Source organism: Equus caballus, chromosome 20 (genome assembly GCF_041296265.1).
Source record: "Equus caballus isolate H_3958 breed thoroughbred chromosome 20, TB-T2T, whole genome shotgun sequence".
NCBI classification, from domain to species: Eukaryota; Metazoa; Chordata; class Mammalia; order Perissodactyla; family Equidae; genus Equus; species Equus caballus.
The window spans coordinates 870,997-889,926 of record NC_091703.1 but is presented as its reverse complement, the minus strand read 5'-3'; the positions used below and the strand labels follow the sequence as shown (position 1 = coordinate 889,926).

The window sequence follows — 18,930 nt, the reverse complement described above, 5'->3', positions numbered from 1 at the left end:
CCTTGAACATCTTCCCTATTCTGCCTGGCAGGAATAGGTGCCTGGCGTATGGTCCCAGAGAAAGGGAGCCATTACCTTGAAAATCCCCCCACTGGGGTTCCTGTAGCAAGGGATGATCGGGGCATCCCTTGAACATCTTCCCTATTCTGCCTGGCAGGAATAGGTGCCTGGTGAATGGTCCCAGAGAAAGGGAGCCATTACCTTGAAAATCCCCCCATTGGGGTTCCTGTAGCAAGGGATGATGGGGGCATCCCTTGAACATCTTCCCTATTCTGCCTGGCAGGAATAGGTGCCTGGCGTATGGTCCCAGGAGAGAAAAGGACAAAGACAGTGAGAAAGAGAAAGACAGTGAGGAATTTTCCGCCAGTCTGGGGGACATTCTACCCAATTGCATCCTGGAGCCATTCTCCCAAGAAGGGGTTCCCATACTCCACCAAAGGTTAGAGTTTGGTACTTCCCTTGAACTGGAGTCCCGAGTGGGACTTTCCTCGCAGTTCAGAGCGTGGTCAGGTGCCAGAGGGAGGGATCCCAATCCAGCCTTAGGAAAAGAAACCTTCCACGGGAGTCTTGGAGATTTGCGGCCGTCCTAATGACTTAAGTGGCCGACCCGCGCCCACGTAAAATTTGTCTATTAGAGATAGAGTCAGGAAGGAATGGATTAATTCATTCTCCATCACCCTGAGGCTTAAGGTACTGAATCTCTTCAAGCTGAATGCCACAATTTGCCCCATAGAGTAGCCATGGGCAGCAAACGTGGATTCATACAGCCATCCAAGAAAGTTCCCGATGGAGCAGTGAATCTAGATCCATCCTTGAAAAAGAGAAAGGCATAAGGAAGAAAAGGGCACTTACCAGAACTCGAGCTCACAAGCCGATAAAGCAAGTCCCCGTACGGGCCACCAGAAATGATGCGGGATCGGTGAGCCGAGGAGTCGAAAGAAAGATTTCTTAGACTCTCAAGATCTGGCAGTAGTGCTCTTTTATTTAGAGAATAGTGAGGAATAGCATGGGGACAGGACCCATGGGCAGGCAGAGCTGGTGTGTGGGGACAAGACCCACGGGCAGTCAGAGCTCCTGCTGCTGCCCCCGCTGGCATGGGGACAGGTCCCATGGGCAGGCAGAGCTAGTGTGTGGGGACAAGACCCACAGGCAGTCAGAGCTCCTGCTGCTGCCGCTGCTGCTGCCCCCGCTGGCATGGGGACAGGACCCATGGGCAGGCAGAGCTGGTGCGTGGGGACAGGACCCACGGGCAGTCAGAGCTCCTGCTGCTGCCGCTGCTGCTGCCCCCGCTGGCATGGGGACAGGACCCATGGGCAGGCAGAGCTGGTGCGTGGGGACAGGACCCACGGGCAGTCAGAGCTCCTGCTGCTGCCCTGAGTTGAGGGTTAGGGCTAATTTTATAAGGCATGGGTACGTGACTTATTTTTACTGGAAAAAAAAAGAAAAGATGATGTAAAAAGTCATTAGATGATTTCAGTGCAGATGGGGTCTGGTTATTGTGCGGTCATATAACTTTAGATACGAATCTGGCCATATAGATCGGCATGCAGGTGAGGATGCCCCAGGCTTCTCTCCCTGGGGCGGTCCTAATTCATACCATAAAAAAAGTCCACTGGGTCGTATAGTTTGGCATGTAGGCCAGGTCACCTTGGGCTTCTCTAGCTGGGGCAGCCTTAATCCACATCAGTAGCCACTCACATTTTTCAAACAAGTTTAAATAAACATGAGAGTACATAGTAGAAACCTGAGTTGAGAATCATAGGTGGGAGGTAAGGAATCTGACAGGTTGCAGTCAAGGTGTCATCCAGGGGTGCCTCTGAAGCTTGACTGAGGCTGGAGGAGTGCCGGGGTCCCGCCCCGGCGGAGTCCAGGTTCCTGAGGGGTGGACGGCGTCGGCACGATGAGTGAGGGGGAAATAAAGGGGACGTGAGACTTGGGTTGGTGTTAGCAAGTCCGACTTTACTGTGCACAAGTGTCGTTTATATATTTTTCAGGATTAGTACAGAAATAGTTCTACAAATATTCTCAGAGAGATAAGGAAATAAAAAACGAGCACAAGAATATTTATTAGCATTCTATTCTATAGAGCATAAGGTTAATGGTAGTCTTCTCCGCAATTAACTGGTGTTTGTTTTCTCTAAGCTAAAGGAGATAGGTACCTAGGCGTCTGTTGTGATTCATGGTAAAGTTAAATCCAAGAGAGAAGGTCCAGGCCTCCGGACAGGACAGCAGTCCGTCTGGTTGCATCCTGGTGGAGCCATCCCTGCCTCCCTCAATCATTTACGCTATTAGTGTAGACGGTTAATGGGAACAAAAGGCGACTCCAGGGTGTCTTATCCACAGGGCTATCTGCATTCTCAGCGGGCAGTTAAACATCTTTACATTTCTGCGCCCTTTAGGGGGTGAAAGCATTCCTTTGTCTTTTAGATTGTGGAGCTAACAGTCCCTTAAGCACACTGCCAGAGAAAGTATCACTTTGTTAGTAAAGTAAAGGGCTGAAAAGCTAAGCTAAACTATGTAGCTTCAAGAATAAAAAAGAGAAATAAGTACAGACATAACCTTGCTAGAAAGCATGCATATAATTCAGAAAATATCAGGGGTGTCGGCCGGCCATTCTTCACCGAGGGGCATCCCTGCACCCCTCGGCCCTTCTACTCATCAATTATTTATTATTTATTGCTTTTAGGAGAAAACCTCTATAGCATTTTAACAGAAAGCAGAAGGTCAAGAATAATATATAGATACTTCTTGATCATCCAATTAACCAGCAAACTTAGAAGGACCATGCATATATATTTAGACAAAGAACTGGAGGGAGAAGGAAACATTAACCAGATGGAGGCCATAAACCTGATTCGACATCTTATCTGGGCAGGATTCCTTTCTGATTGTCTCAAATGGGACTGTGTGCTCCTCCAATAATTAACTGAAAAATATCTTGAAAGTTACCTGCAGGTGGTCACATTCTCTTATGCTATCTAATTTTCCCAGGAGATAGTGCCTCCCAAGCAGCCACCCAAAGGAGTGAAAACTGGAGGTTAAGAAAGGAAAAGGAATGAAGGGCAATTAGAAGCAGCACAGGTTTCAGAACTATGTGAGGGGCTGGCCGGTTATTCTTCACCAAGGGGCGGCCCTGCACCCCTCAGCGTTAATCGGCTGGTCCCTGTCAAACAGCCAATCAAATGATGTAGCCACGGCTCCCAGCAGAGGAGCTGCTTCCAAGATGACTCACTCACATGACTGGCAAGTCGATGCTGGCTTTTGGCAGGAGGCCTTAGTTCTTCGTCATGTGGCGTCTCCATAGGGCTGCTTGAGTCTCCTTAAGGTTCCACATGGCCACTGACTTCCCCAGCGCAAGTGATCTGAGAGAGAGCAGGGCCAAGCTGCACTGTCTTTAATGATACAGTCTTGGAAGCCACACTCCATCATTCCCACACTTTTCTTGGTGACACAGCTCAGCCCTATTCTGTGTGGAGGGGACAACACAAGGGCGTGACTACCAGGAGGTGAGAATTGTTGGAGGTCAGCTTGGAGGTGGGTGATCATAGAAGTTAATTAATTTAAAAGTGAAGTAATGCATGCCTAGTGGATGGCAAGCAGTTAATTTGTGAACAAGAGAAGGCAAAAGGGAGAGAAATTTTAAAACAGGGGTTGAAATGACTTGTGTGGTTAGCGTGCTAAGGAATCAATACGAAGTTACTGAAAGTATTGCTTAGCAGCTGTTGAAGTTAGACAATGGTATTTTAGACATTTGGATAACTTTTTATTTGAATGTTTTATATGCTATTTTCCCCCCTGCTTAGGATCAGCAAAGTCTCTTCTAAGTGATCAACGAAGACAAATGTTCCAGAAATACCTAGAGGAAAAGCGACTGAAAAAATTGAGAAACCTCAGCGATGACCACTTATAGTGGGTGTTTATAGACATGATAAGCCTATTTTTCTTTCACGAATACCAGCACACCAACCAAAAAAGGTAAATTTAGTATCATAACTTGATATTCAGGAATAGTTCTTAACCAGACTCTTCTTTAAGAGATTATACTTGAGGAATTCCAAGATGGCGCCGTGAGTAGTCCTCTTTGTCTCTCGCCCTTCGAGTCTACAATTATTTGGACACTTATCGCTTGACAAAGGATATCCAGACAGCATCTCAGGACGTCTGAGACACCCACGCGACTATACATCGGAAGGCGGACGGACTTTCCTCCGGGAGGATGTGGAAATAGGTGAAAACTCTCCGACCCCGACGGGCAGCCTAGTACCCGCAAGCGGCTTTCTTCCAACGGACGCCCCCAGAGGATCCACACACATCTAGGGCAGGAGCGAGAACACAACAGAGGAGCGACGGTGGAAACAGGTGACCAGAACCCTACTTAAACCCCCCGCAATTACTCCTAAACGCAGAGGGAAACTTTGGAGTTGCACACCTGAGCCCGCGGGGAGAGTCTCTCCCCGCCATTGGCGGGGAGACCCGGCCTGGTGCTCGGGGCGCCCGGAGGGTCCCAGAGAGAGACACGGAGGGCACGGAGGTCTCCCAGCTGCCGTTGCCCGCCCCGTGGGACTAGGGATTGCCGGAGATCTCGGAGAGGACCGGGGCGGGGGAACTTTCAAAGGCGGGTCCGGCGACCCGGTGGGGAAGCGCCGGAGCTCCGCCAGGCAGCAGACAAAACTCTCAGTCTGCCGGTAGCAGAGGGGCCACGCTGAGCACTCAGGGCTCCCGGCAGAGGCCCGGAGAGAAGCCCAGAGGGCGGGGCGACCCCCAGCTGCCGTTGCCCGCCCCGGGGGACTAGGGATTGCCGGAGATCTCGGAGAGGACCGGGGCGGGGGAACTTTCAAAGGCCGGATCGGCGACCCGGAGGGGAAGCGCCGGAGCTCCCCCAGGCAGCAGACAAAAATCTCTGTCTGCCGGTAGCAGAGGGGCCACGCTGTGCATTCAGAGCTCCCGGCAGAGGCCCGGAGAGAAGCCCAGAGGGCGGGGCGACCCCCAGCTGCCGTTGCCCACCCGGTGAGGCTAGGGATTGCCGGAGATCTCGGAGAGGACTGGGGCTGGAGAGAGTTCCAGAGACCCAGCTTAGTAGCCTAGGGGGAAGCCCTACAGGCTCACAGAAGCCTTAGGGAAAGCCTCTGCACAGCACCAGTAGAAGGCACCCAGCCGCCAGCCACAAGGCTGGAAGACCCCAGGGCAAAAGCAGCATAGCTAGGTGTACTAACCACAGACTGTAGAAGATGCCCCCCAATGGAGTTCCTGTAGCAAGGGATGATGGGGGCATCCCTTGAACATCTTCCCTATTCTGCCTGACAGTAATAGGTGCCTGGCGTATGGTCCCCAGGAGAGAAAAGGAGAAAGAAAAGGAGCCATTACCTTGAAAATCCCCCCATTGGGGTTCCTGTAGCAAGGGATGATGGGGGCATCCCTTGAACATCTTCCCTATTCTGCCTGGCAGGAATAGGTGCCTGGCGTATGGTCCCAGAGAAAGGGAGCCATTACCTTGAAAATCCCCCCACTGGGGTTCCTGTAGCAAGGGATGATGGGGGCATCCCTTGAACATCTTCCCTATTCTGCCTGGCAGGAATAGGTGCCTGGGGAATGGTCCCAGAGAAAGGGAGCCATTACCTTGAAAATCCCCCCATTGGGGTTCCTGTAGCAAGGGATGATGGGGGCATCCCTTGAACATCTTCCCTATTCTGCCTGGCAGGAATAGGTGCCTGGCGTATGGTCCCAGGAGAGAAAAGGACAAAGACAGTGAGAAAGAGAAAGACAGTGAGGAATTTTCCGCCAGTCTGGGGGACATTCTACCCAATTGCATCCTGGAGCCATTCTCCCAAGAAGGGGTTCCCATACTCCACCAAAGGTTAGAGTTTGGTACTTCCCTTGAACTGGAGTCCCGAGTGGGACTTTCCTCGCAGTTCAGAGTGTGGTCAGGTGCCAGAGGGAGGGATCCCAATCCAGCCTTAGGAAAAGAAACCTTCCACGGGAGTCTTGGAGATTTGCGGCCGTCCTAATGACTTAAGTGGCCGACCCGCGCCCACGTAAAATTTGTCTATTAGAGATAGAGTCAGGAAGGAATGGATTAATTCATTCTCCATCACCCTGAGGCTTAAGGTACTGAATCTCTTCAAGCTGAATGCCACAATTTGCCCCATAGAGTAGCCATGGGCAGCAAACGTGGATTCATACAGCCATCCAAGAAAGTTCCCGATGGAGCAGTGAATCTAGATCCATCCTTGAAAAAGAGAAAGGCATAAGGAAGAAAAGGGCACTTACCAGAACTCGAGCTCACAAGCCGATAAAGCAAGTCCCCGTACGGGCCACCAGAAATGATGCGGGATCGGTGAGCCGAGGAGTCGAAAGAAAGATTTCTTAGACTCTCAAGATCTGGCAGTAGTGCTCTTTTATTTAGAGAATAGTGAGGAATAGCATGGGGACAGGACCCATGGGCAGGCAGAGCTGGTGTGTGGGGACAAGACCCACGGGCAGTCAGAGCTCCTGCTGCTGCCCCCGCTGGCATGGGGACAGGTCCCATGGGCAGGCAGAGCTAGTGTGTGGGGACAAGACCCACAGGCAGTCAGAGCTCCTGCTGCTGCCGCTGCTGCTGCCCCCGCTGGCATGGGGACAGGACCCATGGGCAGGCAGAGCTGGTGCGTGGGGACAGGACCCACGGGCAGTCAGAGCTCCTGCTGCTGCCGCTGCTGCTGCCCCCGCTGGCATGGGGACAGGACCCATGGGCAGGCAGAGCTGGTGCGTGGGGACAGGACCCACGGGCAGTCAGAGCTCCTGCTGCTGCCCTGAGTTGAGGGTTAGGGCTAATTTTATAAGGCATGGGTACGTGACTTATTTTTACTGGAGAAAAAAAGAAAAGATGATGTAAAAAGTCATTAAATGATTTCAGTGCAGATGGGGTCTGGTTATTGTGCGGTCATATAACTTTAGATACGAATCTGGCCATATAGATCGGCATGCAGGTGAGGATGCCCCAGGCTTCTCTCCCTGGGGCGGTCCTAATTCATACCATAAAAAAAGTCCACTGGGTCGTATAGTTTGGCATGTAGGCCAGGTCACCTTGGGCTTCTCTAGCTGGGGCAGCCTTAATCCACATCAGTAGCCACTCACATTTTTCAAACAAGTTTAAATAAACATGAGAGTACATAGTAGAAACCTGAGTTGAGAATCATAGGTGGGAGGTAAGGAATCTGACAGGTTGCAGTCAAGGTGTCATCCAGGGGTGCCTCTGAAGCTTGACTGAGGCTGGAGGAGTGCCGGGGTCCCGCCCCGGCGGAGTCCAGGTTCCTGAGGGGTGGACGGCGTCGGCACGATGAGTGAGGGGGAAATAAAGGGGACGTGAGACTTGGGTTGGTGTTAGCAAGTCCGACTTTACTGTGCACAAGTGTCGTTTATATATTTTTCAGGATTAGTACAGAAATAGTTCTACAAATATTCTCAGAGAGATAAGGAAATAAAAAACGAGCACAAGAATATTTATTAGCATTCTATTCTATAGAGCATAAGGTTAATGGTAGTCTTCTCCGCAATTAACTGGTGTTTGTTTTCTCTAAGCTAAAGGAGATAGGTACCTAGGCGTCTGTTGTGATTCATGGTAAAGTTAAATCCAAGAGAGAAGGTCCAGGCCTCCGGACAGGACAGCAGTCCGTCTGGTTGCATCCTGGTGGAGCCATCCCTGCCTCCCTCAATCATTTACGCTATTAGTGTAGACGGTTAATGGGAACAAAAGGCGACTCCAGGGTGTCTTATCCACAGGGCTATCTGCATTCTCAGCGGGCAGTTAAACATCTTTACATTTCTGCGCCCTTTAGGGGGTGAAAGCATTCCTTTGTCTTTTAGATTGTGGAGCTAACAGTCCCTTAAGCACACTGCCAGAGAAAGTATCACTTTGTTAGTAAAGTAAAGGGCTGAAAAGCTAAGCTAAACTATGTAGCTTCAAGAATAAAAAAGAGAAATAAGTACAGACATAACCTTGCTAGAAAGCATGCATATAATTCAGAAAATATCAGGGGTGTCGGCCGGCCATTCTTCACCGAGGGGCATCCCTGCACCCCTCGGCCCTTCTACTCATCAATTATTTATTATTTATTGCTTTTAGGAGAAAACCTCTATAGCATTTTAACAGAAAGCAGAAGGTCAAGAATAATATATAGATACTTCTTGATCATCCAATTAACCAGCAAACTTAGAAGGACCATGCATATATATTTAGACAAAGAACTGGAGGGAGAAGGAAACATTAACCAGATGGAGGCCATAAACCTGATTCGACATCTTATCTGGGCAGGATTCCTTTCTGATTGTCTCAAATGGGACTGTGTGCTCCTCCAATAATTAACTGAAAAATATCTTGAAAGTTACCTGCAGGTGGTCACATTCTCTTATGCTATCTAATTTTCCCAGGAGATAGTGCCTCCCAAGCAGCCACCCAAAGGAGTGAAAACTGGAGGTTAAGAAAGGAAAAGGAATGAAGGGCAATTAGAAGCAGCACAGGTTTCAGAACTATGTGAGGGGCTGGCCGGTTATTCTTCACCAAGGGGCGGCCCTGCACCCCTCAGCGTTAATCGGCTGGTCCCTGTCAAACAGCCAATCAAATGATGTAGCCACGGCTCCCAGCAGAGGAGCTGCTTCCAAGATGACTCACTCACATGACTGGCAAGTCGATGCTGGCTTTTGGCAGGAGGCCTTAGTTCTTCGTCATGTGGCGTCTCCATAGGGCTGCTTGAGTCTCCTTAAGGTTCCACATGGCCACTGACTTCCCCAGCGCAAGTGATCTGAGAGAGAGCAGGGCCAAGCTGCACTGTCTTTAATGATACAGTCTTGGAAGCCACACTCCATCATTCCCACACTTTTCTTGGTGACACAGCTCAGCCCTATTCTGTGTGGAGGGGACAACACAAGGGCGTGACTACCAGGAGGTGAGAATTGTTGGAGGTCAGCTTGGAGGTGGGTGATCATAGAAGTTAATTAATTTAAAAGTGAAGTAATGCATGCCTAGTGGATGGCAAGCAGTTAATTTGTGAACAAGAGAAGGCAAAAGGGAGAGAAATTTTAAAACAGGGGTTGAAATGACTTGTGTGGTTAGCGTGCTAAGGAATCAATACGAAGTTACTGAAAGTATTGCTTAGCAGCTGTTGAAGTTAGACGATGGTATTTTAGACATTTGGATAACTTTTTATTTGAATGTTTTATATGCTATTTTCCCCCCTGCTTAGGATCAGCAAAGTCTCTTCTAAGTGATCAACGAAGACAAATGTTCCAGAAATACCTAGAGGAAAAGCGACTGAAAAAATTGAGAAACCTCAGCGATGACCACTTATAGTGGGTGTTTATAGACATGATAAGCCTATTTTTCTTTCACGAATACCAGCACACCAACCAAAAAAGGTAAATTTAGTATCATAACTTGATATTCAGGAATAGTTCTTAACCAGACTTTTCTTTAAGAGATTATACTTGAGGAATTCCAAGATGGCGCCGTGAGTAGTCCTCTTTGTCTCTCGCCCTTCGAGTCTACAATTATTTGGACACTTATCGCTTGACAAAGGATATCCAGACAGCATCTCAGGACGTCTGAGACACCCACGCGACTATACATCGGAAGGCGGACGGACTTTCCTCCGGGAGGATGTGGAAATAGGTGAAAACTCTCCGACCCCGACGGGCAGCCTAGTACCCGCAAGCGGCTTTCTTCCAACGGACGCCCCCAGAGGATCCACACACATCTAGGGCAGGAGCGAGAACACAACAGAGGAGCGACGGTGGAAACAGGTGACCAGAACCCTACTTAAACCCCCCGCAATTACTCCTAAACGCAGAGGGAAACTTTGGAGTTGCACACCTGAGCCCGCGGGGAGAGTCTCTCCCCGCCATTGGCGGGGAGACCCGGCCTGGTGCTCGGGGCGCCCGGAGGGTCCCAGAGAGAGACACGGAGGGCACGGAGGTCTCCCAGCTGCCGTTGCCCACCCCGTGGGACTAGGGATTGCCGGAGATCTCGGAGAGGACCGGGGCGGGGGAACTTTCAAAGGCGGGTCCGGCGACCCGGTGGGGAAGCGCCGGAGCTCCGCCAGGCAGCAGACAAAACTCTCAGTCTGCCGGTAGCAGAGGGGCCACGCTGAGCACTCAGGGCTCCCGGCAGAGGCCCGGACAGAAGCCCAGAGGGCGGGGCGACCCCCAGCTGCCGTTGCCCGCCCCGGGGGACTAGGGATTGCCGGAGATCTCGGAGAGGACCGGGGCGGGGGAACTTTCAAAGGCCGGATCGGCGACCCGGAGGGGAAGCGCCGGAGCTCCCCCAGGCAGCAGACAAAACTCTCTGTCTGCCGGTAGCAGAGGGGCCACGCTGAGCACTCAGGGCTCCCGGCAGAGGCCCGGACAGAAGCCCAGAGCGCGGGGCGACCCCCAGCTGCCGTTGCCCGCCCCATGGGACTAGGGATTGCCGGAGATCTCGGAGAGGACCGGGGCGGGGGAACTTTCAAAGGCCGGATCGGCGACCCAGAGGGGAAGTGCCGGAGCTCCCCCAGGCAGCAGACAAAACTCTCTGTCTGCCGGTAGCAGAGGGGCCACGCTGAGCACTCAGGGCTCCCGGCAGAGGCCCGGAGAGAAGCCCAGAGGGCGGGGCGACGCCCAGCTGCCGTTGCCCGCCCGGTGAGGCTAGGGATTGCCGGAGATCTCGGAGAGGACTGGGGCTGGAGAGAGTTCCAGAGACCCAGCTTAGTAGCCTAGGGGGAAGCCCTACAGGCTCACAGAAGCCTTAGGGAAAGCCTCTGCACAGCACCAGTAGAAGGCACCCAGCCGCCAGCCACAAGGCTGGAAGACCCCAGGGCAAAAGCAGCATAGCTAGGTGTACTAACCACAGACTGTAGAAGATGCCCCCCAATGGAGTTCCTGTAGCAAGGGATGATGGGGGCATCCCTTGAACATCTTCCCTATTCTGCCTGACAGTAATAGGTGCCTGGCGTATGGTCCCCAGGAGAGAAAAGGAGAAAGAAAAGGAGCCATTACCTTGAAAATCCCCCCACTGGGGTTCCTGTAGCAAGGGATGATGGGGGCATCCCTTGAACATCTTCCCTATTCTGCCTGGCAGGAATAGGTGCCTGGCGTATGGTCCCAGAGAAAGGGAGCCATTACCTTGAAAATCCCCCCACTGGGGTTCCTGTAGCAAGGGATGATCGGGGCATCCCTTGAACATCTTCCCTATTCTGCCTGGCAGGAATAGGTGCCTGGGGAATGGTCCCAGAGAAAGGGAGCCATTACCTTGAAAATCCCCCCATTGGGGTTCCTGTAGCAAGGGATGATGGGGGCATCCCTTGAACATCTTCCCTATTCTGCCTGGCAGGAATAGGTGCCTGGCGTATGGTCCCAGGAGAGAAAAGGACAAAGACAGTGAGAAAGAGAAAGACAGTGAGGAATTTTCCGCCAGTCTGGGGGACATTCTACCCAATTGCATCCTGGAGCCATTCTCCCAAGAAGGGGTTCCCATACTCCACCAAAGGTTAGAGTTTGGTACTTCCCTTGAACTGGAGTCCCGAGTGGGACTTTCCTCGCAGTTCAGAGCGTGGTCAGGTGCCAGAGGGAGGGATCCCAATCCAGCCTTAGGAAAAGAAACCTTCCACGGGAGTCTTGGAGATTTGCGGCCGTCCTAATGACTTAAGTGGCCGACCCGCGCCCACGTAAAATTTGTCTATTAGAGATAGAGTCAGGAAGGAATGGATTAATTCATTCTCCATCACCCTGAGGCTTAAGGTACTGAATCTCTTCAAGCTGAATGCCACAATTTGCCCCATAGAGTAGCCATGGGCAGCAAACGTGGATTCATACAGCCATCCAAGAAAGTTCCCGATGGAGCAGTGAATCTAGATCCATCCTTGAAAAAGAGAAAGGCATAAGGAAGAAAAGGGCACTTACCAGAACTCGAGCTCACAAGCCGATAAAGCAAGTCCCCGTACGGGCCACCAGAAATGATGCGGGATCGGTGAGCCGAGGAGTCGAAAGAAAGATTTCTTAGACTCTCAAGATCTGGCAGTAGTGCTCTTTTATTTAGAGAATAGTGAGGAATAGCATGGGGACAGGACCCATGGGCAGGCAGAGCTGGTGTGTGGGGACAAGACCCACGGGCAGTCAGAGCTCCTGCTGCTGCCCCCGCTGGCATGGGGACAGGTCCCATGGGCAGGCAGAGCTAGTGTGTGGGGACAAGACCCACAGGCAGTCAGAGCTCCTGCTGCTGCCGCTGCTGCTGCCCCCGCTGGCATGGGGACAGGACCCATGGGCAGGCAGAGCTGGTGCGTGGGGACAGGACCCACGGGCAGTCAGAGCTCCTGCTGCTGCCCTGAGTTGAGGGTTAGGGCTAATTTTATAAGGCATGGGTACGTGACTTATTTTTACTGGAAAAAAAAAGAAAAGATGATGTAAAAAGTCATTAAATGATTTCAGTGCAGATGGGGTCTGGTTATTGTGCGGTCATATAACTTTAGATACGAATCTGGCCATATAGATCGGCATGCAGGTGAGGATGCCCCAGGCTTCTCTCCCTGGGGCGGTCCTAATTCATACCATAAAAAAAGTCCACTGGGTCGTATAGTTTGGCATGTAGGCCAGGTCACCTTGGGCTTCTCTAGCTGGGGCAGCCTTAATCCACATCAGTAGCCACTCACATTTTTCAAACAAGTTTAAATAAACATGAGAGTACATAGTAGAAACCTGAGTTGAGAATCATAGGTGGGAGGTAAGGAATCTGACAGGTTGCAGTCAAGGTGTCATCCAGGGGTGCCTCTGAAGCTTGACTGAGGCTGGAGGAGTGCCGGGGTCCCGCCCCGGCGGAGTCCAGGTTCCTGAGGGGTGGACGGCGTCGGCACGATGAGTGAGGGGGAAATAAAGGGGACGTGAGACTTGGGTTGGTGTTAGCAAGTCCGACTTTACTGTGCACAAGTGTCGTTTATATATTTTTCAGGATTAGTACAGAAATAGTTCTACAAATATTCTCAGAGAGATAAGGAAATAAAAAACGAGCACAAGAATATTTATTAGCATTCTATTCTATAGAGCATAAGGTTAATGGTAGTCTTCTCCGCAATTAACTGGTGTTTGTTTTCTCTAAGCTAAAGGAGATAGGTACCTAGGCGTCTGTTGTGATTCATGGTAAAGTTAAATCCAAGAGAGAAGGTCCAGGCCTCCGGACAGGACAGCAGTCCGTCTGGTTGCATCCTGGTGGAGCCATCCCTGCCTCCCTCAATCATTTACGCTATTAGTGTAGACGGTTAATGGGAACAAAAGGCGACTCCAGGGTGTCTTATCCACAGGGCTATCTGCATTCTCAGCGGGCAGTTAAACATCTTTACATTTCTGCGCCCTTTAGGGGGTGAAAGCATTCCTTTGTCTTTTAGATTGTGGAGCTAACAGTCCCTTAAGCACACTGCCAGAGAAAGTATCACTTTGTTAGTAAAGTAAAGGGCTGAAAAGCTAAGCTAAACTATGTAGCTTCAAGAATAAAAAAGAGAAATAAGTACAGACATAACCTTGCTAGAAAGCATGCATATAATTCAGAAAATATCAGGGGTGTCGGCCGGCCATTCTTCACCGAGGGGCATCCCTGCACCCCTCGGCCCTTCTACTCATCAATTATTTATTATTTATTGCTTTTAGGAGAAAACCTCTATAGCATTTTAACAGAAAGCAGAAGGTCAAGAATAATATATAGATACTTCTTGATCATCCAATTAACCAGCAAACTTAGAAGGACCATGCATATATATTTAGACAAAGAACTGGAGGGAGAAGGAAACATTAACCAGATGGAGGCCATAAACCTGATTCGACATCTTATCTGGGCAGGATTCCTTTCTGATTGTCTCAAATGGGACTGTGTGCTCCTCCAATAATTAACTGAAAAATATCTTGAAAGTTACCTGCAGGTGGTCACATTCTCTTATGCTATCTAATTTTCCCAGGAGATAGTGCCTCCCAAGCAGCCACCCAAAGGAGTGAAAACTGGAGGTTAAGAAAGGAAAAGGAATGAAGGGCAATTAGAAGCAGCACAGGTTTCAGAACTATGTGAGGGGCTGGCCGGTTATTCTTCACCAAGGGGCGGCCCTGCACCCCTCAGCGTTAATCGGCTGGTCCCTGTCAAACAGCCAATCAAATGATGTAGCCACGGCTCCCAGCAGAGGAGCTGCTTCCAAGATGACTCACTCACATGACTGGCAAGTCGATGCTGGCTTTTGGCAGGAGGCCTTAGTTCTTCGTCATGTGGCGTCTCCATAGGGCTGCTTGAGTCTCCTTAAGGTTCCACATGGCCACTGACTTCCCCAGCGCAAGTGATCTGAGAGAGAGCAGGGCCAAGCTGCACTGTCTTTAATGATACAGTCTTGGAAGCCACACTCCATCATTCCCACACTTTTCTTGGTGACACAGCTCAGCCCTATTCTGTGTGGAGGGGACAACACAAGGGCGTGACTACCAGGAGGTGAGAATTGTTGGAGGTCAGCTTGGAGGTGGGTGATCATAGAAGTTAATTAATTTAAAAGTGAAGTAATGCATGCCTAGTGGATGGCAAGCAGTTAATTTGTGAACAAGAGAAGGCAAAAGGGAGAGAAATTTTAAAACAGGGGTTGAAATGACTTGTGTGGTTAGCGTGCTAAGGAATCAATACGAAGTTACTGAAAGTATTGCTTAGCAGCTGTTGAAGTTAGACGATGGTATTTTAGACATTTGGATAACTTTTTATTTGAATGTTTTATATGCTATTTTCCCCCCTGCTTAGGATCAGCAAAGTCTCTTCTAAGTGATCAACGAAGACAAATGTTCCAGAAATACCTAGAGGAAAAGCGACTGAAAAAATTGAGAAACCTCAGCGATGACCACTTATAGTGGGTGTTTATAGACATGATAAGCCTATTTTTCTTTCACGAATACCAGCACACCAACCAAAAAAGGTAAATTTAGTATCATAACTTGATATTCAGGAATAGTTCTTAACCAGACTCTTCTTTAAGAGATTATACTTGAGGAATTCCAAGATGGCGCCGTGAGTAGTCCTCTTTGTCTCTCGCCCTTCGAGTCTACAATTATTTGGACACTTATCGCTTGACAAAGGATATCCAGACAGCATCTCAGGACGTCTGAGACACCCACGCGACTATACATCGGAAGGCGGACGGACTTTCCTCCGGGAGGATGTGGAAATAGGTGAAAACTCTCCGACCCCGACGGGCAGCCTAGTACCCGCAAGCGGCTTTCTTCCAACGGACGCCCCCAGAGGATCCACACACATCTAGGGCAGGAGCGAGAACACAACAGAGGAGCGACGGTGGAAACAGGTGACCAGAACCCTACTTAAACCCCCCGCAATTACTCCTAAACGCAGAGGGAAACTTTGGAGTTGCACACCTGAGCCCGCGGGGAGAGTCTCTCCCCGCCATTGGCGGGGAGACCCGGCCTGGTGCTCGGGGCGCCCGGAGGGTCCCAGAGAGAGACACGGAGGGCACGGAGGTCTCCCAGCTGCCGTTGCCCGCCCCGTGGGACTAGGGATTGCCGGAGATCTCGGAGAGGACCGGGGCGGGGGAACTTTCAAAGGCGGGTCCGGCGACCCGGTGGGGAAGCGCCGGAGCTCCGCCAGGCAGCAGACAAAACTCTCAGTCTGCCGGTAGCAGAGGGGCCACGCTGAGCACTCAGGGCTCCCGGCAGAGGCCCGGACAGAAGCCCAGAGGGCGGGGCGACCCCCAGCTGCCGTTGCCCGCCCCGGGGGACTAGGGATTGCCGGAGATCTCGGAGAGGACCGGGGCGGGGGAACTTTCAAAGGCCGGATCGGCGACCCGGAGGGGAAGCGCCGGAGCTCCGCCAGGCAGCAGACAAAACTCTCTGTCTGCCGGTAGCAGAGGGGCCACGCTGAGCACTCAGGGCTCCCGGCAGAGGCCCGGACAGAAGCCCAGAGCGTGGGGCGACCCCCAGCTGCCGTTGCCCGCCCCGGGGGACTAGGGATTGCCGGAGATCTCGGAGAGGACCGGGGCGGGGGAACTTTCAAAGGCCGGATCGGCGACCCGGAGGGGAAGCGCCGGAGCTCCCCCAGGCAGCAGACAAAACTCTCTGTCTGCCGGTAGCAGAGGGGCCACGCTGAGCACTCAGGGCTCCCGGCAGAGGCCCGGAGAGAAGCCCAGAGCGCGGGGCGACCCCCAGCTGCCGTTGCCCGCCCCGTGGGACTAGGGATTGCCGGAGATCTCGGAGAGGACCGGGGTGGGGGAACTTTCAAAGGCGGGTCCGGCGACCCGGAGGGGAAGCGCCGGAGCTCCGCCAGGCAGCAGACAAAAATCTCTGTCTGCCGGTAGCAGAGGGGCCACGCTGTGCATTCAGAGCTCCCGGCAGAGGCCCGGAGAGAAGCCCAGAGGGCGGGGCGACCCCCAGCTGCCGTTGCCCACCCGGTGAGGCTAGGGATTGCCGGAGATCTCGGAGAGGACTGGGGCTGGAGAGAGTTCCAGAGACCCAGCTTAGTAGCCTAGGGGGAAGCCCTACAGGCTCACAGAAGCCTTAGGGAAAGCCTCTGCACAGCACCAGTAGAAGGCACCCAGCCGCCAGCCACAAGGCTGGAAGACCCCAGGGCAAAAGCAGCATAGCTAGGTGTACTAACCACAGACTGTAGAAGATGCCCCCCAATGGAGTTCCTGTAGCAAGGGATGATGGGGGCATCCCTTGAACATCTTCCCTATTCTGCCTGACAGTAATAGGTGCCTGGCGTATGGTCCCCAGGAGAGAAAAGGAGAAAGAAAAGGAGCCATTACCTTGAAAATCCCCCCATTGGGGTTCCTGTAGCAAGGGATGATGGGGGCATCCCTTGAACATCTTCCCTATTCTGCCTGGCAGGAATAGGTGCCTGGCGTATGGTCCCAGAGAAAGGGAGCCATTACCTTGAAAATCCCCCCACTGGGGTTCCTGTAGCAAGGGATGATCGGGGCATCCCTTGAACATCTTCCCTATTCTGCCTGGCAGGAATAGGTGCCTGGGGAATGGTCCCAGAGAAAGGGAGCCATTACCTTGAAAATCCCCCCATTGGGGTTCCTGTAGCAAGGGATGATGGGGGCATCCCTTGAACATCTTCCCTATTCTGCCTGGCAGGAATAGGTGCCTGGCGTATGGTCCCAGGAGAGAAAAGGACAAAGACAGTGAGAAAGAGAAAGACAGTGAGGAATTTTCCGCCAGTCTGGGGGACATTCTACCCAATTGCATCCTGGAGCCATTCTCCCAAGAAGGGGTTCCCATACTCCACCAAAGGTTAGAGTTTGGTACTTCCCTTGAACTGGAGTCCCGAGTGGGACTTTCCTCGCAGTTCAGAGTGTGGTCAGGTGCCAGAGGGAGGGATCCCAATCCAGCCTTAGGAAAAGAAACCTTCCACGGGAGTCTTGGAGATTTGCGGCCGTCCTAATGACTTAAGTGGCCGACCCGCGCCCACGTAAAATTTGTCTATTAGAGATAGAGTCAGGAAGGAATGGATTAATTCATTCTCCATCACCCTGAGGCTTAAGGTACTGAATCTCTTCAAGCTGAATGCCACAATTTGCCCCATAGAGTAGCCATGGGCAGCAAACGTGGATTCATACAGCCATCCAAGAAAGTTCCCGATGGAGCAGTGAATCTAGATCCATCCTTGAAAAAGAGAAAGGCATAAGGAAGAAAAGGGCACTTACCAGAACTCGAGCTCACAAGCCGATAAAGCAAGTCCCCGTACGGGCCACCAGAAATGATGCGGGATCGGTGAGCCGAGGAGTCGAAAGAAAGATTTCTTAGACTCTCAAGATCTGGCAGTAGTGCTCTTTTATTTAGAGAATAGTGAGGAATAGCATGGGGACAGGACCCATGGGCAGGCAGAGCTGGTGTGTGGGGACAAGACCCACGGGCAGTCAGAGCTCCTGCTGCTGCCCCCGCTGGCATGGGGACAGGTCCCATGGGCAGGCAGAGCTAGTGTGTGGGGACAAGACCCACAGGCAGTCAGAGCTCCTGCTGCTGCCGCTGCTGCTGCCCCCGCTGGCATGGGGACAGGACCCATGGGCAGGCAGAGCTGGTGCGTGGGGACAGGACCCACGGGCAGTCAGAGCTCCTGCTGCTGCCGCTGCTGCTGCCCCCGCTGGCATGGGGACAGGACCCATGGGCAGGCAGAGCTGGTGCGTGGGGACAGGACCCACGGGCAGTCAGAGCTCCTGCTGCTGCCCTGAGTTGAGGGTTAGGGCTAATTTTATAAGGCATGGGTACGTGACTTATTTTTACTGGAGAAAAAAAGAAAAGATGATGTAAAAAGTCATTAAATGATTTCAGTGCAGATGGGGTCTGGTTATTGTGCGGTCATATAACTTTAGATACGAATCTGGCCATATAGATCGGCATGCAGGTGAGGATGCCCCAGGCTTCTCTCCCTGGGGCGGTCCTAATTCATACCATAAAAAAAGTCCACTGGGTCGTATAGTTTGGCATGTAGGCCAGGTCACCTTGGGCTTCTCTAGCTGGGGCAGCCTTAATCCACATCAGTAGCCACTCACATTTTTCAAACAAGTTTAAATAAACATGAGAGTACATAGTAGAAACCTGAGTTGAGAATCATAGGTGGGAGGTAAGGAATCTGACAGGTTGCAGTCAAGGTGTCATCCAGGGGTGCCTCTGAAGCTTGACTGAGGCTGGAGGAGTGCCGGGGTCCCGCCCCGGCGGAGTCCAGGTTCCTGAGGGGTGGACGGCGTCGGCACGATGAGTGAGGGGGAAATAAAGGGGACGTGAGACTTGGGTTGGTGTTAGCAAGTCCGACTTTACTGTGCACAAGTGTCGTTTATATATTTTTCAGGATTAGTACAGAAATAGTTCTACAAATATTCTCAGAGAGATAAGGAAATAAAAAACGAGCACAAGAATATTTATTAGCATTCTATTCTATAGAGCATAAGGTTAATGGTAGTCTTC

The 18,930-nt window shown here is 51.7% G+C and overlaps 1 long non-coding RNA gene across 1 annotated transcript in view; it reads left to right on the top strand.

Moving 5' to 3' along the window:
* LOC138919311 (uncharacterized) overlaps positions 1-18,930 on the top strand; it is a 150,984-nt gene that overhangs the window by 45,479 nt on the left and 86,575 nt on the right. The window contains exons 10-12 of the long non-coding RNA XR_011429420.1: positions 3,804-4,359; positions 9,219-9,774; positions 14,759-15,314. This is a non-coding gene — a long non-coding RNA (uncharacterized lncRNA). The remainder of the gene's footprint in view (positions 1-3,803; positions 4,360-9,218; positions 9,775-14,758; positions 15,315-18,930) is intronic.